Genomic DNA, 27,981 nt, shown 5'->3' on the forward strand with positions numbered 1-27,981 from the left:
GTTAGTTTAAGCTTTGTCTAAGTAATGCTATTAAATTTTGTTATTTACAATTAAGTCCCTTAGCAATTAATATTCCAGCACTTTAGGTCCTTGACAGAATTAGGACTCTGACAGTACTACCCTAGCTAGAGTTCAAGAATTAGTGGAGTCTATATATTGTACGTATAGTAGAGGAAGAAATCATTAATGAAAATATCCTCTTTTATCTTTTGTCTTAACTTCTTCATCTTCTCTTTTCTTCTCATTCTTTCTTGGTTAGCAAGCTTACATCACTATCTCATTGCCATTTTTGCACTTGAATCTTCCTAGTTTGTATCATTTGGTATCAGAGCACTTTTCTAAGGCTCTGTAAGAAGCAAAAATGGCTAGAGAATTAAAAGAAATTAAAGATATGTTAGAGAGGGTGACACGGAATATGATTAACTTCACTATGAGGCAAAACCAGATAAAGGAACAATATTAGAAGGTCACTGCTAGCTTGAAGGAAATAATTGAGGCTACCTAGAGAAGTAATAAGGAGAAGGGAGCCACTACCACAGATGGGGGAGGTGAGATATACACACCTTCTAGAAACCCTCTGATTTGAGAAATTTCAGTCACCACTTCTGCTCCACCCCTTCTTCAAACACCTAGAGGTTACATTGATGGACCAAGTGTGTACCAACAATACTCTTCATCGTGACCTCCTAAATTTGCATCAGCACCCAGCTATATGGGAGGACAGGTTTTTCAACATTCTTTTCACCTACAATCTGGACCAATTTCATCTTACAACCAAGAAGGAGGGGAATCCATCAAGCAGGGGTAGATTTCATCATAATGGATGGCAAAAATAAGGAGCACCTTCATTTGTGACGTTTATGACTCCAATGACTAAGGTAGAGTTTCCCAGGTTTAATGGTACACACCTATGTACATGGATGTATAAGGCTGAGAAATTCTTTTCCTATGATTAAATTGTTCATGGGCAAAAGGTAAGAATAGCATTACACTTTGACAATTTGGCTATTGAATGGCATTTATCTTACTTAAAAAGTAAGGGTCAACTACCCTTTCCCTCCTAGGGAGAATACTTATATGCTTTAATAGATAGGTTTTAGCTGAGTATGAGGATCACATGACTAAGTTTAAACTAGATAGACAAACAGGCTCTGTCAAGGAATATTAAGAGGAGTTTAATAGAATAATGGCAAGACTGGTCATTGTTCCTGAGCATGATATCAATGGGTTCATCACTAGACTCAAACCCGAGATTTGGGTTTGTTGTTAAATCCCGTAAGCCATGCACTTTACACCAGGACTACTGAATCCCAGATAATGGCTCAGTTGAAGTTGACAAAGTATACTACACATAGTGGAGGAGGCTAATATTTCAAGAACACTGGTTATAATAGATCATTTAATCTTAACAGGGGCAGATGGATTTCACAGACTGAAATAAATGAGAAAAGGCTAAAGGGGTTGTATTTCTTTTGTGATAAAATGTTTGTACTAGGTCATAAGTGTATAACCTCAACCCTATTACATTTAATAGAGCTTAGTGATGATCGGGTAATTAAAGTGGAAGAAGCAGAAGAAAAACCCCATGCTGAGAATGAAGTAGAACATGAAGAAGTTGTAGAAAGAAGTAGAGAGATATGTGAGTTTTCCCTCAATGATATAAATAGAGTGGATGGATATCATGCATGAGAGTTACTGGTTACTATGACCAGTGTCCTATCAACATCATGATAGACCCAGGCAGTACATACAACTTCATAGAGGTAGAATTGGCTCAGAAGTTAGGGGTGATATACAAATAATGAAGCTTCAACTGATTATTGTAGCTGATAAAGGAGTAAGACAAACCACTGAATCTTGTGGTTTTACCTGGTTTTAGGTGATGCAACCTTCAGTGATGAATTTTTGCTCATACCCCTAGGGTCATGTGATATGATCCTAGGAGTACAGTGTCTTAAACCTCTTGGTGATCTGTACTTCAATTTCCAGAAGTTAGAGATGAGGTTTCAGCATCAAGGTAAGGAATGTCTGCTAAGGGGACAACTTGACAAGGTGAAAACTACAAAATCCGAGGAGCTGGTTAAGCTAGCTAACAATGTACATCAAATTTTCATGATAAGAGTTATGTAGACTTGTAATGCGCCGAATCTCGTACCCAAAATGCTACACGATGCTCATGACCCCAAAGGACTATAAGCTAACCCATGACTAATATCTATACCTGAACACTGCATAATATACATATATAAATGCAGAAACATAAGATATAAGGCCATAAGGTTCAAATATGAAACATAAAATTTGATAAAACAACATTTAAATGGGGTATAGAAATACCTAAAACTGAAATAAACTGTCTGAATATACTATAGTCTGAAAGCCTCTAAACAGTCTGAATAAGAAGTTGATGGGACATGTCCCCAACTAACTCCAACTACTGAAATAAACTAAGTACTGAAATGATAAAATAATGATCATGTCCTCAAAGGATGAGGACTCACTACTAACTCTGACTGCTAGATACTGGAATACTACTGATGATCTGGAGCTCGTGCTTCTGAACCTATGGCGTAAAGTAAAACACTATAGTGCAAATTCGTCAGTACGATTGAATGTATTGGTATACATGTGAGGTAGGCTGAATGCAAGGGTTCATATTCATAACCAATACTAAATAACTATATAACATGAACGTGAGAATACATGCATGAACAAGTAACTATAACTGTGACACTGGTACTGAGTTCTGAGTAGTAATTTACTAATATCTGGGTTTACTAATACTGATAACTGAGTCTACTGAGTACTGGGGAGCTGATGGTATATTACTGATAGAGGAATAATTATTTTTAATAGTTTTGATTATGAAGAACTGGTCTGATTGACTGTATCTAACAGTCCTAAAACTGATTACTGGTAACATGAGTTACTGACAACTGACATAACTGAGATAACTGGTATAATTGATTTAACTGATATTGAGCGACTATATCTGAAAGTCTATATTCTGATGGAACTAGACGAGTTCCATACTGTTCTGAGTTGACTGTATCTGACAGTCTTGAATTCTGCAGAACAATCTGAGTTCTATTAGTGAGACTAAATGACTGTATCTGACAGTCCTAATTCTATAATTGAAACTGTGGGAAGTAGTTATCTAACTGACATGCCCTAAATAATTGCAATATATCTAAGTTGGGGTCCAATCTGTAACCCCAATTAGAAGAGTATCAATACCACGCCACTGGTAAGGACAATTTGTGAGTAACCCTTATATAATAGATAACTCTAGTGAGAACGGTGGAAACCCTCATATAACAGGTTAATCCATCACATCCACCCTCATATAACAGGCTATGGTATCTCAACCTACGCTGGCTACATAGTTCAGGAACACAAGGATTGCTTCTAAGAATCACACCCTCATGTAACAAGTGAGTTCCCATCCTTGGGTTCACTCGGTGCTAATTCCTACTCCCATCTGAATAGACACTAAACATAATTAACTGAACTGGACTAGACTGATTTCTTGGAGTTCCATTAACTGACGGAATACTACTGAGATTTCTGAATTTACTAAGATTTCCTGAGTCACATAGCTGCCTGAGTTCTATGGATCATGGCTTAACTGAAGATATCGTGAAACATGACACTGGCTCAAGGTACACAGCTATATTTTTTGGGTACAAGTACCCCCAGGACTCGATAGAAGGAAAACTGACAAAGCATGACTTTCGTGAATACATGGCCAACATCAACACTTCATACTACAACAGTAGGGGATATTTCATGAAGCACATGGTTATCATAATCTTGTATATAGCTTAGAATACACATGATCATGTTATAACTTCATCATTTTAATATCATAATTATATCATCACACAATTGTATTACACAACAATCCTCATGAAAATTATTTTAAATATAGGGGAACGCGTACATTCATAACTTGGGTCACAATTTAACTATCAAGCATAATTTTTATTTTCCTAGGCATTTTTTTAAACACTTAGATTGCATGATTTAAGGCTTAGGCATGATCATGAATTTAATACAACCTTCATAATTTTAGTCCACATATTAGCGTAATTTCACAAAGACATAATAAAGGTTCCATCTTGGAATTCATACAACAACAACACATGAACATAATTCAATTCATAGAATGAATATCATAATTCGTAATTTAAAACTTGATTCTTGGGATTCATAGATGAAAAGAGTCCATGAATGAACACTATGCATACCTTACATGAAAGATTCTTGATGATTCACAAAGAAATTTGCTTGGACTTGAATCCCCAATTGAAAACTCTAATGTGTTCTTGAGAGGATTTTGAGAGAAAAGGGTGTATTTTGGTGTAAATGAGGCTTAATTCCGTGTTTAAGCCTTATATAGGGTTGGGAAAATTACCCTTTTTCCCTTAAAAAGGCGGACATTTAATGACTAAATAACTGAACACAGATGCTATAAGTGATGCGACGCATCGAGGGTTGCAATGCTATACCCGACACGGCGCTCCATGAACGCGTCAAGCCTCAGTTATTTTGGTTTTGGCAGTCTGTACAACTGGTGACCAATGCGATTGGCGACGTGGCTCGCCAAGATCGTGTTGGTCCACTATTTTGGACTTTCAATCTTGATCTAAATGAGTTTCTGAAAAATCCAAAACTTATCCGAAAATAACTTTTGACCTTCCTGACCATGAATCAATAAAAATAACAATACTAAATGACTATATAACATAAACGTGAGAATACATGCATGAATAATTAACTGTAATTGACACCATAATGACACTGGGTACTAAGTTTTGAGTACTTATTTACTAATATCTGGGTTTACTGATACTGATAACTGAGTCTACTGAATACTAGGGAATTGATGATATATTACTGATAGAGGAATGATTGTTTCTAATAGTTCTGATTATGAAGAACTGGTCTGATTGACTATATTTGACAGTCCTGAAATTGATTACTGGTATCATGAGTTATTGATAACTGATATAACTAAGAAAACTAGTATAACTGATATAACTGATACTGAGCGACTGTATCTGACAGTCTATGTTCTGATGGAACCAGCTGAGTTCCGTACTATTCTGAGTTGACTGTATCTGATAGTCTTGAATTCTGTAGAACTATCTGAGTTCTATTACTGAGGCTGAATGACTGTACCTGAAGTCCTAATTCTATAACTGAAACTATGGAAAGTAGTTATCTAACCGACATGCCCCAAATAATCACAATATAGCTGAGTTAGGGTCCAATCTGTAACCCCAATTGGAAGAGTGTCAATACCGCACCACTAGTAAGGAAAATTTGTGAGTAACCCTCAGATAATAGGTAAATCTAGTAAGAACGATGGAAACCCTCATATAACAGGTTAATCCATCACATCCACCCTCATATAACAGGCTATGGTATCTCAACCTACGCTGGCTACGTAGTTCAGGAACACAAGGATTGCTTCTAAGAATCACACCCTCATATAAAAGGTGAGTTCCCATCCTTGGGTTCACTCGGTGCTAATTCCTACTCCCATCTAAATAGATACTGAACATAATTAACTAAACTAGACTAGACTAATTTTTTAGAGTTTCGTTGACTGACAAAATACTACTGAGATTTCTGAATTTACTGAGATTTCTTGAGTCACATGTCTGACTGATTTCTATGGATCATGGCTTGACTGAGAATATCGTGAAACATGATACTGGCTTTAGGTACACAAATATATTTTTTGGATACAAGTAACCCCAGGACTCGATAGAAGGAAAACTGACAAAGCATGACTTTCGTGAATACATGGCCAACTTCAACAATTCGTACTACGACAGTAGGGATATTTCATGAAGCACATGGTTATCATAATCTTGTATATAGCTTAGAATGCACATGATCATGTCATAACTTTATCATTTTAATATCATAATTATATCATCACGCAATTGTATTACACAACAATCCTCATGAAAATTATTTTAAATATAGGGGAACGCGTACATTCATAACTTGGGTCACAATTTAACTATCAAGCATAATTTCTATTTTCCTAGGTATTTTATCAAACACTTAGATTGTATGATTTAAGGCTTAGGCATGAGCATGAATTTAATACAACCTTACTTCGCAATTCAACCCAATTTCATGATTTCAGTCCAGATATTAGCTAATTTCATAAAGACATAATAAAGGTTCCATCTTGGAATTCATACAACAACAACACATGAACATAATTCAATTCAATTCATAGAATGAATATCACAATTTGTAATTTAAAACTTGATTCTTGGGCTTCATAGACGAAATGAGTCCATGAATGAACACTATGCATACCTTAGATGGAAGATTCTTGATGATTCACAAAGAAATTTTCTTGGACTTGGATCCCTAATTAAAAACCCTAATGTGTTCTTGAGAGAATATTGAGAGAAAAAGGTGTATTTTGGTGTAAATGAGGCTTAATCCAGTGTTTAAGCCTTATATAGGGTTGGGAAAATTACCCAATTGCCCTTAAAAATGCAAACATTTAATGACTAAATAACTGGGCACTGACGCTATGAGTGACACGACGTGTTGAGGGCTGCGGCGCTATACCCGACGCGGTGCGCCATGAACGTGTCAACCCTCAGTTGTTTTGGCTTTGGTAGTTCGCACAACAGGTAACCAACGCGATTGGCGACGCGACGCACCAAGATTGCATTGGTCCACTATTTTGGACTTCCAATCTTGATCTAAACGAGTTTCCAAAGAATCTGAAACTTGTCCGGAAACACCTTTTGACTTTCTTGATCATGAATCAATAAAATTACGGACCATTAAAGTACATTAAGATGGCAACATAAATTTGTCAAATTTTGAAGGCCAAAATATAGCTAAGTCTGGAATGTAGCTAAAATTTTCTAAGTCTAGGACCCCCTTGACACTCTTAAAGGACTGTATTAAGCTTTAGCATTTTACGGGGTCTTACAAGACTAAAGCGAAGAGAAAAGGTGAAGAACAAGGGGACCATCCCTTGATTTTGGATCTCACTAAGCAATTTGACAAGGTGTTTTCAGAACCTCTTGGACTACCCCCTACAAGAGGCCATTTTGATCATAGGATACCTTTGTATCAAAATGCTAATCCAATCAACTCCAGACCATACAAATATTCCTCACAACAGAATGATGTGATAGATAAGTTGGTTCAGTAAACTTAATCAGGGGATCATTCAACCTAGTTGCAATCCATATGCATCTCCAATGGTGCTTGTAGGCAAAAAAGATGGGCCATGGAGGCATTGTGTAGATTATAGAGTTCTCAACAAGGTTACTATTAAGGAAAATTTTCCTATTCCCATTATTGAGGAGTCATTGGATGAGTTGGGTGGTTCAAAGATTTACTCTAAAATAGATCTTAGATCAGGTTATCACCAAATAAGAATGACAGATGAAGATATTCAGAAAACAACTTTCAAGACTCATGCAGGGTATTATGAGTACATGCTCACGCTATTTGGCCTCACTAATGCTTCTTCCAGTTTCCAAAGTTTAATGAACCATGTGTTTAAGGCATATATGAGGAAGTTTATACTAGTTTTCTTTGATGATATTTTAGTGTTTAGTAGTAGCTTGGAAAAATATTTACTACACTTGAGGATCACTTTTGAGCTACTGGAGAAACATTAGTTGTATGCTATAAAGGGGAAGTGCACTTTTGGAGCTAGTAAAATTAATACTTTGGTCATTTTATATTAGTAGAAAGAGTTTCAAATGATCACAGAAAGATAGATACAGTATAGAGGTGGCCAATTTCCAAATATGTCAAGGAACTCAGGGGTTTTCTGGGGCTCTTTGTTAGTACAGAAGGTTCATCAGGTTATACGAAATCATTAGAAAACCATTGATTGACTTCCTAAAAATGAAGGGTTCAAATGGTCCAGCAAAGCCTCAAATGCATTTGACAGTTTGAAGGTTGCATTAACTACTGCCCCAGTGCTAGTATTACCAAACAATTCCTTGATGTATCTGGTAGAAACTGATGCATGTAACTTAGGTATTGGAGTTGTGCTGATGCAAGGGCATCCTATAGCTTTTGTGAGTAAAGGATTATTAGGAAGACATATGACTCTATCTGTGTATGATAAAGAGATACTAACTTTAGTGATGGCTATCACCAAGTGGAACCAATATTTGATGGAAAGACACTTTGTGGTGAAGACTGATCAGAAGGCCCTTAAATACCTTTTGGATCAGAAGTTGCATATAGGGTTTCAAATGAAATGGGTGGCCAAACTTATACAATATGACTTTATGATAGAATATAAAAAGGAAAGAAAAAATAAGGTAGCAGATGCCTTGTCAAGAATGCCCTCCACTGAGCTCTTTATATTAGCAATAGCACTAGTAGATTCTACCTTATTTTAGAGGATGAAAGATAGCTAGGATAAGGATCCAGACTTAGCTAGCTTGGTAAACAAGATCAGCGATCAAAGAGAGTCAATTAAGGGCTACACTTTCATTCACCAATAGCTAAGAAAGCATGGCAAGTTGGTTGTAGGAAAGGACCTCCAATTGAGGAAGGAAATTAATCAAAATTGACATAACTCTGCAACATCTGGTCACTCGGGCATGGATAACACTCACAGGAGAATAGTTGCTCTATTTTACTAGAAGGGTATGAAGGAGGATGAAGTGATGTATGTCAAACAGTGTGCTACTTTTCAGAGGAGTAAATTTGATATGTAGCATCACTAGGATTGATTCAACCTCTATAATACCCTCATCTGCTTGGGCTAGCATTAACTTAGATTTTATTAAAGGGTTGCCAAAGTTAAGATGAAAGACCACAATTATGGTAGTAGTTGATAGGTTCACTTAGTGCAGTCACTTCACCTCCCCACCCTTACATTATAGCTGGAGTAGCTCAAGTATTCATGGATCAGATTTTCAAATTGCATGGGATGCTAGAAAATATAGTAAGTGACAAGAACACGATATTTGTTAGCAGGCTTTGGCAGGAGCTATTTACTATGCAAGGAGCTACTCTAAGAACATCCACAACATACCACCCTCAGTCAGATAGTTAAACTAAGGTGGTTAGTAAAATATTAGAGAAATACTTAAGGTGCTATTGCTCAGATATCCAACATGATTGGGTGGCGTACTTACCTCTAGCAGAGCTGTGGTACATTATAACATTCTATTCTTCCATCTAGGAAAGTCCCTATAAAGATTTGTATGGACAAAAACCCCCTGTGCATTTGCCTTATCTTCCTGGGAGTCTATGGATTGAGAAGTAGATAGGAGCCTGGTTACTAAAGAGTTTAAGACTCAACTACTAAAGTTTCATATAGCTCGAGCTCGACCAATAATGGGGAATTAAACCAACAAAGATAGGATTGATAGACAATTTCAAGTAGGAGATAGGGTTTACTTAAGGATCCAACTTTATAGGCAATTATCTCTCTCAGACCAGCCTTTCATCAAGCTATTCGCTAAGTACTATGGCCCTTACCAAGTGTTGTAGAAGGTGGTAACTGTGGCCTATAAACTATCCTGACCTGATCATGTAGCTCTGCATCCTTTATTTCATGTTTTTTTAACTCAAACCATGTAATGAGGTACCTAGTTCCTTCAATCATCCCACAGTGATTGATATAGCTAGTCCATTTTGTGTGGAACCAGAGAAGATTTTGGAAAGGAGAATGATAAAGAAAGGGAACAAAGCTGTAGCTCAGGTGCTCATTCAGTGGCAAGGCATTCTTGTTGAACAAGTAACATGGGAAGATTACGCAACCTTGAAGACCAGGTTTCCTCAATTCCTTCCTTGAGGACAAGGACTCTTTTTAAGGATAGAGAAATGTTACAAAATCAAAATTGAGTTGTACATCAGGCTTGTTCAAGAGTACTTGATTGTTAGTTGATTAATTAGTTGGTTAGTTTGAGCTTTGTCTAAGTAATGCTATTAAGTTTTGTTGTTTACAATAAGTCAATTAGAAATTAATATTCCAGCACTTTAGGTCCTTGTCAGAATTAGGACTCAGTTTATCCTAGCTAGAGTCCAAGAATTAGTGGAGTCTATACATTGTACGTATTGCAGTGGAAGAAATCATTAATGAAAATATCGTTTTTTATCTTTTAGCTTGACTTCTTCATTTTCTCTTTTCTTCTCGTCCTTTCTTGGTTAGCAAGCTTTCATCACTGTTCCATTGCCATTTTTGCATTTGAATCTTCCTAGTTTGTATCACAAACCAGCTTGTAAGACTCACAAGTGACAAGTCATAGGTCTTAACAAGAAATAACTTACCAACCAAATTCCTTTTACAAACAACATTCTACATAGGTAAGGTAATAAGAAGTTCAATGATCTATATGCCTAATGTGGCAGAACAACACATTATTCTAATAAGCATTCCCAAAGGTAAAGATCGATATTGCCAAGAAAAATGTACAACGTATCATTACGAATCCCAAGATTTCTTCAACTAATCCGGGTACTTTTCATCCTAGATCACACACCACTTTCTTAGAGCCTCAATACAGTGTCCACCTCTTCAGCATGTGGTCGATTATTTGGTGCTAGTTGTTGCTGAGGAAAACTGGTGGAAGATCAATAATCAGTGGTACTTCATCACTTTCTTCAACATTGACGTTCTGAGGAGGATCTGGTGGAAGATCAACAATTGGTTCAACATTCTTTTCAACAATTGGTACAACATTCTCTTCAACAGGTGCCTGGTTCCCATTGTTCATCTGTAGAGAAATATATACTCCTTTACCGAATTATATAGTGTATAGTAATACTCAAATTTGTAGTTTCAATACATAACTAATAATAAGACTAGTTTAGTAAAATAAGTCATTACTTTTCTTAACAAGTGAATTGTCCAGGTATTACACACCAATTAATAAAAAAAAATTATTTCCTCCATTTCAAATTAGTTGGCTATTGTTGACTTAACACTTTCCTTAAAAAAAATTATTGGGGTTTATTTTATCAAATTAACCTTATTAATTATGCTTCGAAAATATAAATTTGATTATATAAACTTTGTTTAGTCATTTAATGATAGGGGTGGTATTGAAAAAACATAATAAAATTCTCTTGATTTCATAAAAGGGACAACTAAATTGAAATAAATATTTTTAGACTGAGGACCAACTCTTTTGAAATGGGGAGTAAGATATAAATTAGACATAATAAGCGATTTCAACAATTCACTTATTATGAAATAGAAATAGAGGGAGTACTTTTATAGAGAAAAAGTCATATCATCAAAGATCAAGTAAAACGGGATGAATTGAGTAATTTCAAACAATTCTTGAAAATGAAATAGTCGTTACTCAAAAGAGTTAAAATTCAAATCAAAATTATAAATATGAGCAATTAATTTTCTTAAACTTATCATCTAAAAACTATAAATTAAAGAAAAAAAATGAAAAATGCTTGCAACAATTCCATGAACATTGAACAACTAATTTATTTTGAACATTAAAAAAAGGAAAAAGGATCAAAAATACCCCTTTAATTTTATAAATTAGTTATATTTGCCCTTAGTTAAACTTTACGGTTAAAGATACCGCCACCGATACTGAAATATGCAAATATACTCCTCTATTTAATGGAAATCCATACGGGCTAACATTTAGTTGAGATGGACTCCATGTGGCATGCCACGTTAGCGCCATATTTTTTTCACTCACACAAGACCCCATTTTCCTTCTCTTCTATACAGAAAATACACACACAACACACTCCGTCACTACAGAGACCTCCATTTTTTTCACATTGACAGCAAACACACACCACATACTCGACATACACATTCATATACACCATACACACTCACTGATTTAGACTACACACATAGAGGAATAGATTAAAGGGGATAGAGATTCACACAATACACAAGCATAGGGAATTCACTGAGAAACAATACACACAACACCACAATTCCCACAGAGCTTATGCACAACAAAACCCATCGGAGGAGTCCATTTATGTGGTTATCTGTTCACAGCTACACACCGCAGCAACACACCCATGGAGATACGCACACACACACTAGTGAGAGGGAAGAGAGGTCCAGAGATAGAGGAAAACTAACAAGAAAAAATATAGGGGAGAGATCGGAGATCGAGAAATTGAGAAGAAAATGGGGGAAAACAGTGGAAAAATCCAGTCAGCTCACCGGAAATACCCTCTCACCGGCAACCAAGCTCCTCACCGAAAAATGACCTAAACCCATCAAAAATGAGTGAAATAGGGCCGGTTTACACGAAATTGGGGTCGGGCGTGGTCTGTTTTTCGCTATTGCTGTTCTAGGTCTATATGTATAGTCTAAATCAGTGAGTGTATGTATGGTGTATATGGATGTATATGTCGAGGATGTGGTGTGTATTTGTTGTCAATATACAAAAAATAGAGGTCTCAGTAGTGATGGGGTGTGTTGTGTGTGTATTTTTTGTGTAGAAGAGAAGGAAAATGGGGTCTTGTGTGAGTAAAAAAAATATGGCGCTGACGTGGCATGCCACATCAAGTCCATCTCAGGTAAATGTTATCCCGGGTGGATTTTTGTTAAATTGAGGGGTATATTTGCATACTTTAGTAACGACGGGGGTATATTTAACCCTAAAGTTTAACTAAGGACAAATATAACCAATTTATAAAAGTAGAGGGGCATTTTTGACCCCTTTCCCTTTAAAAAAACTCAAAAATTCAACCATCACGAACTAGAGAAACAATTCAAAGTACTTATATTAATCACTACTACTACTACTTTTCAAGTCAACACAGTTTCTTGAAAGTTGAATTGACGATTCAAAGATATAAAACTTTCAAAGGAAAAAACAACTCAACCTGAATATTCAAAGCTAATATAAGTAATATTCACAGAAGTAATCAAAGTCGATACCTCTAGACGAGGAATGTATCTCAGGAACGAAGAAATATTCTGTTATGATCATGCAAAAATTATCTCCTTCTTCCTGATCACCTCTTTCCCTCATGAATTTTAACTAAGATAGCCCTGAACAGTCATTGTCACGGTAGATTGGTATAGTTGTCATTTTATTTTTCCACTTCACATCACCAATTGTACGCACATAATTTGATCCTCCCTCAGTCACCTTTCTCCTAGTTGTTGTAAAGAATTTCTTATTTGGATTGGTGTACTCACTCTGCCCTAAATGCTCAAATATTACCTATGGATTATCAACACCATACAGTGTAATATTTGTAAATACTCTATCATTTGGCACTTCCAGGTTTGTTTCATATCCCTCCAATATGTTGAGAATGATGGTATTATCTGGCTGAAAAACAAAACCTTGCATACTCCTAGCCATTGAGAAGAAGAGTGATAAAGAATAAGTAAGAATGTATAAAGACATGTGAATGGATTATCAAGAAGAGCCAATCATGAATGAAAAATGTGAAATTGGTTGCAGATGGAACAAATGAAGAAGAGTGATAAATGATCAGTAGAGGTGAATAAAGAAAAAGGAATGATCAAAGAAGAAGCCATGGTGAATGAAAAATATGAAATTGGTTAGTCAGGTGGAAACTGAAGAAGGGTGATGAATGATAAAGAAGAATCCATCCAGAATGAAAAATATGTAGGCAGTTGTATTTGCAGGTGGAATATATAATTGAATTGGAACAACTGAATTTTATAGAAACACAAAGTTTAGTGATAACTAAATTTAATAGAAACAGAGAGTTCAATGTCAAACCTACAGGTTTATGTATTCAGCGTAGATTCAGAAACTAAGTGTTGAGCATTCCTGGTGAACACAAATAAATAATAGTAATGAAAATATAACAGTGCTATTTTAAAATCAGATACTACTTCACTGAGATCACAAACATTGTTGGAGCAAATGAATACTACAGAAGATGTCTGTAATTATGTTTGTAATTGAATTTCGTATATATGTTAGTACTTTAACTTACAGCAACATGATTGATTTTAATGTCAAATTAGTGAAAATAAGTGTCACAAATTCATTTAATTTATCAACGAATAGTTGGAAATAGAAATTAAGGGAAGAGCAGACTACTATTTTAGAAATTTTCAATTTTGGACAGGATATTGTTCTACTTACTATTTTAGTACTAATAAATCCGACATCTTATATTCATGACGCTTAAGAAAATTTTATTTGTATTGTTTTTATTTATTACCACTAGTCTATATATATAATGAAGGAGGATAGTCCAGCTAAAGATTATGTCAATTGGCATATTGAGAACTAGCCACTTGAAATCATACAACAAAAAATATTTTGTTGATTATTAAATTATTTTATACTATTCTATATTTATTTCTTATCTATATATATAATAAAGGAGGATATTCTAGTCTAAGATTATACCAAGTGGCATATTGAGAGCTAGCCACTTGAAATCTTACAACAAAAAATATTTTGTTGATTATAAATTATTTCATATTATTCTACAGTTGTTGCTTATTTATATATATTGTAAAGGAGGATAGTCTAGCCTAAGATTATACCAAGTGGCATATTGAAAACTACCCACTTGAAATTTTACTGTGAGTATTGAAATATTATTGAATTTAAATTCATATATTTATTTGGACTATATTAAATTCAAGAAAATAGTCCAAATAATGTGACTAATATAATTGGGTTAATCATCTAATCTCAAATACATTGGGCTAGTTCAATTGAAATAATGAGCCCATTTTTATTAGTACAAATAACATAATGCCAATCCTTTTGGAAGTAATTACACTATCTTCCACTTTTTAATTACTTTACTCTCTCTCCCTATTAATATACATAACATAGCCGACATATACATAGCATTCTGTGTATATGTTGGAATTTTTGTAATATGTTTAAGGAGTTGAGATTTTTTGTAATATTGGAAACATAAGTTGTATATTTGTGTAATTTTTAATTTTATTAACCCAAGACCAAAATGGTTGCTAGCCTAGCTTAAAGTCCAAGCTCGTGCCACTTGTCACATGAGGTGGCAATCCAAGTTAAGTGAAATGAGCCACTAAAATCATGTCACGTGTCGACATTGTATGACAATCCAAGTTAAATAAAATGAACCACTAAAAATGTGTCATGTATTAATATTGTGTGCCAATTTAAGTTAAAAGATATAAGCCACTAAAATCATGTCATGTGGTGCAAATGACACGTTCTAGCCAATTAAATTAGAGCTTGTCACCAAAAGAATGTGATTGGTCAATTTCAAATTGACCAATCAAATCACACAATTGTCTTACCCTTCTAATTATAAATAGGGGTCCTCATAATTCACAAAGGGGAGATTTTGGAGAAATAAAAAGTAAAAAGAGAGCTCATAGATCAAAAATATTTTGGAGAAAAAAAAGTAAAAAGAGAGCTTGTGGATCAAAAATCATAATTTCTATGTAACGCCCCAAATCTGATACCCGAAATGCTACACGGTGCTCATGACCCCAAAGGATCACAAGCTAACCCATGACTGATATTTGTACTTGTATACTGCATGATATACTATATAAGTGTGGAAACATAAACTGAAAGACCATAAGGTTCAAATCTGTAACATAACTGATAAATCATAACATATAGATGGGGTATGAAATACCCAAAACACTAAAATAACTGTCTGAACACACTAGTCTGAAAAGCCTCTAGCTGACTGAACTGTCTGAATAAGGAGTTGATGGGATAAGTCCCCAACTAACTCCAACTAATAAATTAATTAATGAGATGATAAAGAAATAATTATGTCCTCGAAGCATGAGGACTTACTGCTAATTGACTGCTGATAGTGGACTCTACTGATGCTTTGGAGCTCGTGCTTCGGAACCTATTGTATAAAACACCATAGCGCAAATGCGTCAGTAGTTTGAATGTACTGGTATGCATGTTAGGTAGGCTAAATTCATGGGGTTCATATGCATGAACAATACTGGCTAACTAACTAATATGAACATGAGAATACATGCATGAACACATAGTAACTATATCTGAGATCGTGATAACATGAGTTTACTGATAACTAACATAACGAATAACTGAGTTCTGATGACTGATATAACTGATAACATGAGTGACTGTATCTGACAGTCCTGAATCTGATAAAACTAGCTGAGTTCCGTACTATTCTAAGTTGGCTGTATCTAACACTCCTAAATTCTGTAGAACTATCTGAGTTCTATTATTGAGACTGAATGACTGTATCTGACAGTCCTAATTCTGTAACTAAAATTATGGAAAGTAGTTATCTAACCGACATGCCCCTAATACGCCATTATGGCTGACTTGGGGTCCAATCTGTAACCCTAATTGGAAGGGTGTCAATACCGCGCCACTGGTAAGGACAAACTATGATTGACCCTCATCTGATAGTATCCCCAAAAGAGTATGGTAGGGCCCTCATCTGACAGTTCTTATCCACCTCATCAACCCTTACTTGACAGTGTTGATGTCTCAATCTATGCTGGCTATATAGTTCTGAAAAGCAAGGATGACTTCTAAGAATCACACCCTCATCTGACAGTGTGTGTTCCCATCTTTGGATTCACTCAGTGCTAATTCCTACTCCCATCTGAATAGACACTAATCATGGATTACTGAACTGAACTGGACGGAATTAACTGAGTTTCGTTGACTGACGGAATAGTACTGAGATTACTGTATTACTGAGCTTTCCTGAGTCACATATTTGAATGAGTTCTATGGATCATGGCTTGACTGAGGATATTTTGAAAACATGACATGGACTCTAGGCACACAACTATATATTTTTAGTACAAGTACCCTTAGGACTTGATGGAAGGAAACTGATAAGGTATGACATTATTGAATACATGACCAATATCAACAATCCATAATACAATAGTTGGAGATATTTCATGGGTATTTGATTAACATAGCTCGGTACGTGAATAAGATAGCATATATACATAGCATAATTTCATAAGGCTAAATCGTGAGCAATCCCACAAGCAATTTCAATACATAAGAATAACATGAAAGTTATTTTGAACATAAGGTTAAAGCATACATTGTCATTTAGGTCACAAATTAGCTATAGTGCATAATTTCTATCCCTTTAGGAATTTTAGCAAACACCTTACATGCACAACTTAAGGCATAGGTGAAATCATCAAATTTCACAAATCATAAACCACCCAATTTCATGGATTTCAATTTATATGCTAACGTAGTTTTCATAATTTCACATAAGGATCCCAACATGGGAAAAAAACAACAACCATCACATAACTTGAACAACCCACAACATAATAATCGTGATTCATAATTTAAAATAGGATTCTTGAGCTTTATGGATGAAAGAAATTCATAAATCAACACAACGCATACCTTAGTTCTTGGTTTAGCAAAGATTGACGGAGAGACTTTCTTGAAATTGAATCCCTAATTGAAACCCTAGCTTGTTCTTGATAGAAAATTGAGAGAAACTAGTTTATTTTGGGTTCCAAATAGCTAAATCTCGTGTTAAAGGACTTAAATAGTGGTAGGAAATTGACCCTTTGAACCCTGAACGTGTCTTTTAAATTGGCGAAAATTTTCCAACTTGGACCCCTGGCATGACACGGCGCTATCGCCCCGTGTCACTGGAATTTGACAATTGAGAAATAGGGAAATGGCGCGACGCGGAGCCATCGCGTTGCCACTTCGTTTACGACCTAGAATTTTGGCGCGATGCAGAGAAATTGTGCTGGGACACTGGAAAAAGGACAATTGCTATTTTATCTTTGGGACGGCGCACCGCTGACCAATATGGCGTTGTTTTATGACGGAAACTTGAAATAGTCATAACGTCTTACTCGGTTATCAGATTTAGGCAAATCTTATATCGATGGAAAGATTATTGAATTTCCCACATAACAAAAAGTGAAAATTTTGAAAATTCCCCATGGAATAAACATCATTCAATTTAGAAGCTAATACTTGACATTTTTGAGACAAAATTAGTTAGGAAACTTTGGGGTATTACACTCTACAAGTTATAAATTTTAATAATCAAGCTCAAGATCAAGAGCGAAGAAAATATAAAGTTGTTCATGATCAAATTACTTGGTCATATTTATCATTCGTGGAAATCATTCAAGTGTTTGTGATGAATTAATATCCAAATTCAAGTTTGAAGACAAAGATTCAAAATCAAGCTACTCAAGCCCTTAAATCCAAATCAAATTCAAGTCCAAGTTCATATTATTTTGAAGAATTAGAGGATTATCATAGAGATTGTAACACTTATTATATTTGGGAAAAATAGTTCAATGGACCCTTGTACTATGTCCGTTTTGTAATGTGGATACTTCTATTTTCATGTTTGTCATCTGGACCCTTGAACCCACTAAAAAGCTACATTTTAAACATGTTTTTGGTGAGTGCAACACATTCACCTCACGTCAGCCGCCACGTCTGTCATGTCAGCTTCTACGTCATTTCAGGTATTACATTAAATTCCATGTCATTTTTAAAATACTACATAAGAAATTAAATATTAAAAATAAATTTAATTAAATAATTTTTTTTATAAATTGTAGAAAAATTTAAATAATCATGTTTTTATTTTTGCTCACAAATTAAATATCAAATTCATTCCAAATAATTAAAATTCTTCTCTAACTAATTTAAATTTTTAACTATAAATTCATATATACAAACATAATAAATTTTTTATTTTAAAATTTGAATATCTTTAACAAGTTCACAAAAACTTTAAGTTTTTTCAAACTTATTCATGAAATTCACTAATTTTTCAATATCTACTATCACTCACTTTCAATTCAAATTTAAATTTTAATCCTAAAAAAATATGAAAAGATTTGAATTGAGAGGAAAAATTTTAAAATGAATTTTTAGTTTTGATATTTTTATTATATTTACATTAAAACAATTAAAAAATACTTTTTTTTAAAAAAAAAAAAGCCACCCGCCCCCTCCCCCTTCACCAGAACCATTACAAACCCCATTTTCTTTTCTCACCTGATGGTACATTTCCTTTTTTCCATCATCATTGCAAAAAATTTTAGTTCCCATTGCTTGCCCATTTTTATCATAATCTTGAATTTTCAATTTTCATCTTAATGAATTTCACCATTTTACTTTAAAAAAAATTAAAAAGTAATTGTTGATGGCTGTCATGGCTGCTGTGAAGGGGGGGTTAGGGAGGGTTATAGGTGGAGTGAAGGGTGGGGCTGGCTAGACGGGGGGAGGGGGTGACTGGACAGGGTGAGGGATGAGGTAGGGGTGGCTGGAAGGGGAAGGGGTGGTTGGACGGAGTGAGGGATGGGTGGGAGTGGCTGGAAGGGGGAGGAGATTGGGGGTGGGGGTGGCTGGAAGGAGGGAGGGGGTGGCTGGACAGGGTGAGGGGTGGTATGGAGTGGCTGGATGAGGGAAGGTGGGATTTTTTAAAAAAAAAAATTATTAATTTTTACTTTTTAAAAATATTTTTTAATTAAAAAAGAGGGGAAAAAGGTCTTTTTTAAATTTAATATTATTTTAATATACATATAATACTCTCACATGCTCAAACTCACGTGACCATACACGTCATATCCTACTTAGCAATTTTAATACCACATAGATCTGGTCAACGATCAAAGGACTTAAAATATTGAATTTTATTGAGTTGAAGGGTTCAGATTACAAACATGTAAGTAGAATTATCCACATTACAAAACGGATATAGTACAAGGGTCCATCGAACCATTTTGACTTACATTTGAAATCAAATATTATATTTTTTTACTTCAATTTTTCTATCTGGATTATTGTTTTTCTTGACTCAGAGAATTTATTGTCAACACATTCTGGCACGCTCAATGGGAAATTCTCTACCTCTCATCTCTTTGCATTAATCATCCTATTTAGAATTCTAAAATGGCATCCAAGAAGTTTTACTCCAAATCTGTTGTTGCTAAGACTCTAATTTTTCCTCTGAGATGGAGAACATACTTGATTCTAACATGGGAAGCATATGGTCTATCACTATGAACAAATAAAACTTGCTAGGACAACAAATACTTAAAGTGGCATCTGCATCAGCTCCAGTGTTTGATCTTTAGTTTTCAAAGGGGGCAAGAATTTTTCCCAATGAGTTGGAAGAAAGGGAACTAATACTGAGATCTTTTTGAAGACTTTTGCTTGACTTAGCCCATTTAAGAAAAAGTACCACACCATACAAGAAGACGACGATGTCTTGATCACCAAGTCTGCTCCAGTCACTCCGCATAAACTGTTTTACTCAAATTTTAGTTTGAGGGAAAATCCATACTTTAATCCTTCATCTTCAATGACTATCCAAACAATAGTGACTAATACCTCAATTTTTGAAGAATAGCTTGCAAGTTTGACAAAGGTGATTGAAGGCCTAACAAAATATGTACAAGATCAGGATAATCAAATTGTCAAATTGATAGACAAAGTTGAAAATGTTATGAAGGGAGGCTCAAGTTATGCATCTGGGAAGTATCCGATGGAATAAGACAAAGGAGACTCATATGTGAAGCAAAGACATGTTGCTGATGAACTGGAAGTATCTACTGAGGGATTAATTCCAATTCATCAACTGAAAAACTTTATTATGGGAACGATTAAAGATTAGCACGATGTCACTTTCAAACCATTCTCATATATGTGAACTCATATACTTCAAGAACTGATGGTTTGAAGATGCCTGCAGGTTATCGACCTTCAAAATTTTCAGAAATTTGATGGTAAGGGAAGCCCAAAGCAACAAGTTTCTCACTTTATTGAAACTTACAATAATCCTGGAACTAATGGAGACTATCTTTTTAAATAGTTCATCCGCTCCTTATAAGGAAATGCATTTGATTAGTATACTGACCTCGAGTATGGTTCTATTGATAGTTAGGAACAATTCAAACATGAATTTCTCAATCATTTCTGTAGCACGAGATGTACTGTAAGTTTGGTTGAACTTACAAATATTTGCCAACGAGAGGATGAATACATTATTGAGTTTATCAATTGGTAGAGGAATGTGAGTCTTAATTATAAAAACAGACTTAGTGAGGTTTTTGGGATAGAAATGTTTATTCAAGGAAAGCATTTTGGACTTTGTTATATCCTACAAGGCATCAAATTTAAGACATTTGAATAACTTGACATCCATGCTCATGATATGGTGTTAAGCATGTCCTCAAGTGGAAATCAAGGACCACCTGTTAATGAGCCCTGAAACGGAAAAGACAAACTAGAAGTGAAAAAAGGGGGCAAGTTTGTACCAAATTCTGAGACTAAAGAGGCAGTCAATTATAATGCCACACTATTGAGGGTTTCCACAAAGATAAGTAAAAAGCAAAGTGTGAAAACCACATCTTTCCAGAATAGTGCCAGCAGAAAGTTGACTTGAGAGGAAATTCAAACAAAACAATATTCATTTTTTGACTCTGATGTCCCAATAATTTCTGAAGAAATCCTTTCATCGAAACTCTTTAAGTTACTAAAATGAAGCGTCCAGGTGAATCTGGAAGGACTAATAATCCAAACTACTACAAATATCATCGGTTGTTGGGTCATCCTATAGAAAAAGTGCTTTATCTTCAAGAAAGAGGTCATGGACTTGGCCCATGAAGTAAAAATACTGCTTGAAGAAGAGAAAGAAAGTTTGAATCAAGTCTCTATCACTTTTGGTTCACTTGATCCCATATTTCTTTACAACTTTGTTGAAGTACATGAATATGATGAAGTCCTAGTCGCAACCCCATGAAAGATGATTGAATTTGGAGACTTTGAACCCATCGATGTTAGTAGTTCATTCCGCCTTCCTATGATACTTCCTATGATAAATTAAGTAATAGTGAAATAGGAACCATTAAAATAAAGGCAATCCCGTATTGAGCACACTAATGATAAAGGATAGATCCTAGTGACTTAGCAGAGACATCGAAAAGTGATATCATAAAAAGAGCCAACCAACAAGAGGAAAGATATTCAAAAGACCCCCTAAAAGAAAATAATAACCAAGTAAAGAACCAAGCAACAGTCTAATAACCTCTTGATTGGAGAGGCTATAAAAATCTAAGAGCTCTTGATTGGCAAAGAAAATGAAATGTAATAGACTCTAAACTGGCAGGGATATGGAAATCTAAGAGGTCTTAACTAGTGGAGCTGATAAATGATAAGAGCCTCTCAACTGGTGGGCTATTAAAATCTAAGAGTTTTAGACTGGCGAAGCTATTTAAAAGGTAATAGACTATCGACTAGAGAGGCTATTGTAATCTAAGAGCTCTTGACTAGTAGATCTATTTAAAAGGTAATAGCCTCTAGACTGGTAGGGCTATGGAAATGTAAATACCAAAGAAGCACATCTAATAGAAAAGCAAAATATTTGTTTTTGAAGACGAGAGCTTGAAAAGAAAAGTCAACTTCCTATATTTAAAGGTGGGAGCATTGAATGAAAAGTATAATGTATGTATTTGAAGGTGAGCAGGATGAAAAAGAAAGAAAATTATTTTGTATTTTCTTTGTAAGAAATGTTGAAAGGTAAAGAAGGCATAATCGTGTCTTGACTACAGTTGGTACAAACAATTAGTAGTGTGTGTAATAATTTCCCCATCTCCTTCTCAAGTAACCAAGATCAACTTCAGGGTAACTCTTATAGTTTCAAGTGGTACCTTAGACATACCCAAGTATCGACAATATTCATTCGTCTTGCTTCAAGCTAAGGTTTCAAACTATACTTATCCTTATGTTTCAAGTATTCTCTTCCAGAAATAAAGTCTCATTTTACACATATTTAAGTAATTTTCTTTTTGAATTTGGAATGTCTAGAGATATACACCCACACTCAGAAATAAATTCAATGCATGTAATGCAATAGACATTTAGAGCAACAATACAATGCAATGAATTAATTTAAAGTTCACCACACAATGCACATGAAATGATGAGGTTGGATTCGTTCTTGCCTTAAATGTATGCAAGAGAATTTTTCAAGTGTTACTCAGGTGTGATTAGAAGGTATCAAAAGAATGTATGATTTACCAATTTGTTCTTTCTCATGCACACCTCTAATTGTGTTGATACCAACCAAGTCAAAATTCTAATATATTTTTTAGAAAAAAAGAATGGGATCGAAACCAAATGAGAGTTTCCTGCATATCTTATGAAAACATGAATCAGGTCTGCATAGTTCAGATGAATTTGTAGCATCAAAATTACTCCAATCAGACAATCGAGAGGATAGATGTCAAGAATGAGCAGAGCTTTGACACTACTTTAGTATGTTGACAAGATTAATAAGGTCGGGTATTGAAGAAGTTATGACATTATTTCATCGCAGTTGGCAAGATTGTTGTGACAGAAAGAGTATTGAATCCTTGCATTTGAAAGTGAGGATTAATGCATCATAAATTTAGTGATTTATGATGTTTGAAAGAAGAAGCTAGATTTCTCTAACCAAAATTAGGTGAGGATTTGGAGGTAGGATGACTTGTCACTAATGTCATTGAGATTTGAATTTGAGGAGTTATTTATTTGATTTCTTTGGAAAACTTTGGAGAGCATCTTTGAACTTTACAAAAAATTGCTTCAGTTTAAGTACCAGAGAAATTATTCTAAGACAATCAAGAGATCGAACCCTAATATAGGGTTGCCTGTGTATCTTGTCAGAACAAGAATCAGATCAAAACATACTTCAGACAAATTTATGAATTTGTATATGGAATGACCTATTTCTAGAATAGGAGTTTTCCTAAATAGTTTAGAGCGGGACTGAATAATTGCGAGAAGGCACACTAACATAAATGCACCAACTCTGAAACTATAGAATTCAAAAAAGGTTCAGAGAAGTGCAGGACACCCCTCATATATTCAGTGTGAGTTTGTGTAAGGCCAAAGACTCGATAGAATCATGATTGTGATTAAATAAAGTGAAAAATAATGTGTAGCAGTTTTCACAATATACAAATATAATGTACTAAATAAGTAATGAATCAAAGAATTGATAAGACAACAAAGCTGATTTGTGCAAAAAATGTAAATAATTTATGAGCAAATCCACAAAATTTACAGTGTGAAATAGATAAAGAATTTAATAATCAGCATATGCAAAAAATGTAAAAATACCTCCCACAATTGAAAAATTGAGTCCACCATGGTTAGAACTTTTTGTTAATCCCCAGCAGAGTCATGATTCTGTCATACCATGTTTTTGCTAAATCTAACTAAAATATGACCTATGGACTCTAAAAGAATTGAATTTTGCACAAAGTCACCACCTAAATTTTTTAGAAAAAAAAAAAAGAAAACCTACCTAATGATTAACTTGTGTGACTTACGTTTTATTCTATGAAAATTGATTTAAATTCTAGGCAAGGGTTCAAGTTATTCCGAAGGAAAGAGGTTAGGCACCCTTTAGAATCCACAAAATGTGGTACCCGGCTAGACTAAATTAATCAAAAAGAGAGGAGGTAAAAAACTATATTTTAAAAAATATAAATACTATAAAAGAGGTATATATATAAAATCTATTGTTATAAAATATCTATATAAAAATATGTAAAGATATATGAAAAAATGTACAAAATAAATGTGAAAATGAATATGTAGATTTATATATAAAAGTAGAATTTTATTATGTAGATGTATATATAAAAAAATAAAAATTTATCATAAAGTTGGCTCAGATTAAGTTTTAGATGTGTCATGACTATGAGATGGATGCTCGATTTATCAGTCATCCTAAATCACTTTTCCAAGAATTGAACTGTAAAACCTTTTAAGTTGACATGATATTATACAAATTTCATCATTGCCCGAATTTATTTATTTTTTTGTTACGTAGTTGTATACGTAATGTCTGTCTGTTATTTGGGGAGGCCTCAAAATCCGACGAGAGTTCCTTCATTGATCATGTATTGATACTTGATATCAAATAAGTAAACTTGAGAAAATAAAAACATCTTTTTGTTATAGGGTGTCCTCGAAGATCCAATGGAGAGATATCGTCACTAGCCAATTTGTGCAATATTGTACGCTATTAGTGTTTTTACAAGTGTAATAAAGAGAGGGTGCAAAATAATAAGAGAAAGTATGAGAAATACAATGAACAATGTTAATAGTAACAACATTATCAAAGTCAATACTAGATCATGCCAAATCAATCCACCAGTCAAAAGTAAAAATAACCAGCAGCGAAAATAGAGCACAACAAAGTCAGTGGCAGCGATGTGAAGCAAAATTAAAATATTAGTAATAATAATCATGATAAGAAAAATTCCAAAACAACCCAAAAATATCATAAAGTAAATAAGGACTGCAAGATTTAAAAATAATGGCCATAATAGTTAAGGATGTAAAAGCTCATAAGTAGAAAACAAGTGGTAGTACTACGAACAAAACCAATATAGTTTCATTGAAATCCATGGAGTTCACCGAAGAATTTATGACTCCAGTTAAATATGAACAATTAAAATCAAAATAATTTTTAGCATTTAAAATAAAACAAATAGTGACGGCACTGAAGTTGCTTCAACGGCTTTCGCTGGAGAAATGTCGAAGATGTCGTAAATTTGGCCAGGTCTAGCTATTTTGTTAAAGAAATAGTGAAGGAAGAGAGAGAGGCTAGAAGTTTGTCCATTTCATTGTTGGTGTGGGGGTGGTTTGGTCGAAGCTCGCCGATAACCATATCCAGCGAGACAACAGAAAAGGGAAAAAAAGGTAAAAGGGGGTGGCGCTAGTGGTGTTTGGTCGGAGCTCATTGGACATTAACTCTGATGAGCCAGCGGTGGTGGAGGAATAGGGGAGGGAGGATAAAAGGAGTAAGGTTATGGTGGCCAGAGCTCTGGCAGTCGACGGTGATAGTGGGCGACAGTAAGAGAGGTATGGGAGAGGAAAAGGGATGAAATTTGATTTTGTTTTGTGTGTATTTGTGATGAAAAAGAATTTACCCCCTTCCCTCTATTTATAATATAAAAAGGCATCCCTACTACAATCTCTTCTATTGTAATGAATACATGAGCAAAATGGCTTGATCATTTCAAACTTTATATTTATCATTCAGTGATGAAAGGGCACACTACAGAAGAATGTTGAACCTTAAAAGACAAAATTCAAGAATTAATTAATACCAAGGTAATAAAAGTGAAGGGGTCAAATCTCAATGTTGATTAATTTTCTAAGTATGACTTGCATGTATTTGGCATGGATGAAGGGTATCATGTTGTTTCTTCTTTTCAGGCTCCCAAACACTTGAAATTGGTTTAATATTTACATGTACTTGAAATAATATGAATGTTTTTCCTTATTCCCTTTTATGTAATTCACACTACATTTGACCTGATTTTCATTTAAGAGGGATACATAGGCTCTTCTGTGGAGTTTGATCTAACATAATAAAATTTTATACGTTCCTTTGAGTATGTGACTGGGGAAGAATTTTTCAAAGGATTTTAAAATTCTATAGATAAGAATTTCTACAAGTTTAAGAGTGGCAAGATATATATGGGGTAGAATTTTGAGAGGATCTAAAAAATTCTATCGAGAAATATTTCTACAAGTTCAAGACTAGCAAGATTAAGGTTGTAAAACTGGAGCAGAAATTTTTGAGGAATACTTATAAATTTTATCAAAGATTTCATCTCAAGAGGGAGATATAGAGTTTAATACCAAAGACAATGGATTCAAGACTTGAAGAAAAGGACTAAGAGAGATACGAATCAATCTTTCCCCTTTTACACTAATAATTTTGTTTGAGTGCAGGAACAGAGTGACATATACAAATATTGAGCGTGTTATACACCATCAGGAGATATATAAGGCTAAGCATTGTATTTTTGTATTTTTAGCGGGTTAAGCACTACCCTATCTTTAGAAGTTATCCAAAGCTAAACATTGTCTTCTGAAATTTGACGGGATTGAGCACTGGTCTATAAAAATTTATCTGAGGATGAGCATGGTCCTTGGAAACTTAATTGGATTAAGAGATATCGTATCTTGAGAAATTTCCCAAATTTAAGTATGTTTATTAAAATTTGAAGGGATTAAGCAACCACCACAATCCCCCACAAAAACTAAATCACTTTTTTTCTCTTCTCTCAACCTTCTCTATCTTCAGTGAACTCCACCGTGAATACCACCGGCAAGCCACGCCACTTAACCACCACATGCTCCACCTGATATGATCCAAGGGCCCTCCAATCCATTCACTATAAGTCTAACTCAAGAGCAATAAAGTTTACAAGCTATATTTTCCAAAAGGGAGATGTTGGATCTTGATTTGATGCCTACCAAGAGATGTCACAAGTTGAGAATTGAGTTGGGAGGCTAATATATCAAAGAACACCATTGTTTTGGAGTGACTAGAGGTGCGATAGCCTGCCCCCTAGGTGATTGGCCATCCCATGAGCCATCCATGGAAGTCCTAGGGTAATTGAATACCGGTTAGGGGTGACTGGAGTAGGGACTGACTATCCCATCCTTGACTGATCGTCGGGTGGACCATCCTTGCTAACCAGATTGGCCATTTTATAGGGCCTTATTATTTTTATTGTCAAGGTCACTTTTGGGCCTTTGTAAGACTATAAATAGAAACTCCTAGGGTTATTTTCCATAAGCTTGTTTTTATTATTGATGAACTAAACACTGGTGTGATTGGAGAGTTCTTGTTGAATGTTTGTGTAGAAGCGAAGGTTGATTGGGTTCTTGAACCCTTTAGGTCTACATAAGAGTTAGATACTTCTATTAGGATTGTGTTTGAGGGTTATTGGTTTGAAATATCTTTAGTTTTCTTACGTTCCTTATCTTGTGTCTATCTATTTATCGTCTTTACTTTATTATCTGTTGATTTTTGTACTTTATACTTTTTTCTATATTTGGAATCACATTATTTGGTATTAGAGCCTAGCTTGATTTAATTCCAACGAAGTCAATCGTGGGTCTTGATATCTAGAAAATCACAAAATAGTTTCATTCACGTTTTGGGCTAATTTCAAAATTTGGATATTTTTATTTTTGT

The 27,981-nt window shown here is 34.7% G+C and overlaps 1 long non-coding RNA gene across 1 annotated transcript; it reads left to right on the forward strand.

Annotated features, from left to right (window-relative positions):
- Nucleotides 1–202: 202 nt before the first annotated feature.
- LOC124888447 lies at nt 203–10,133 on the forward strand. The gene is made up of 2 exons (XR_007046582.1): nt 203–878; nt 9,678–10,133. It is a non-coding gene; the product is annotated as an uncharacterized LOC124888447 (long non-coding RNA).
- Nucleotides 10,134–27,981: the final 17,848 nt, after the last annotated feature.

Source organism: Capsicum annuum, chromosome 11 (assembly GCF_002878395.1).
Source record: "Capsicum annuum cultivar UCD-10X-F1 chromosome 11, UCD10Xv1.1, whole genome shotgun sequence".
Classification (NCBI taxonomy): Eukaryota; Viridiplantae; Streptophyta; class Magnoliopsida; order Solanales; family Solanaceae; genus Capsicum; species Capsicum annuum.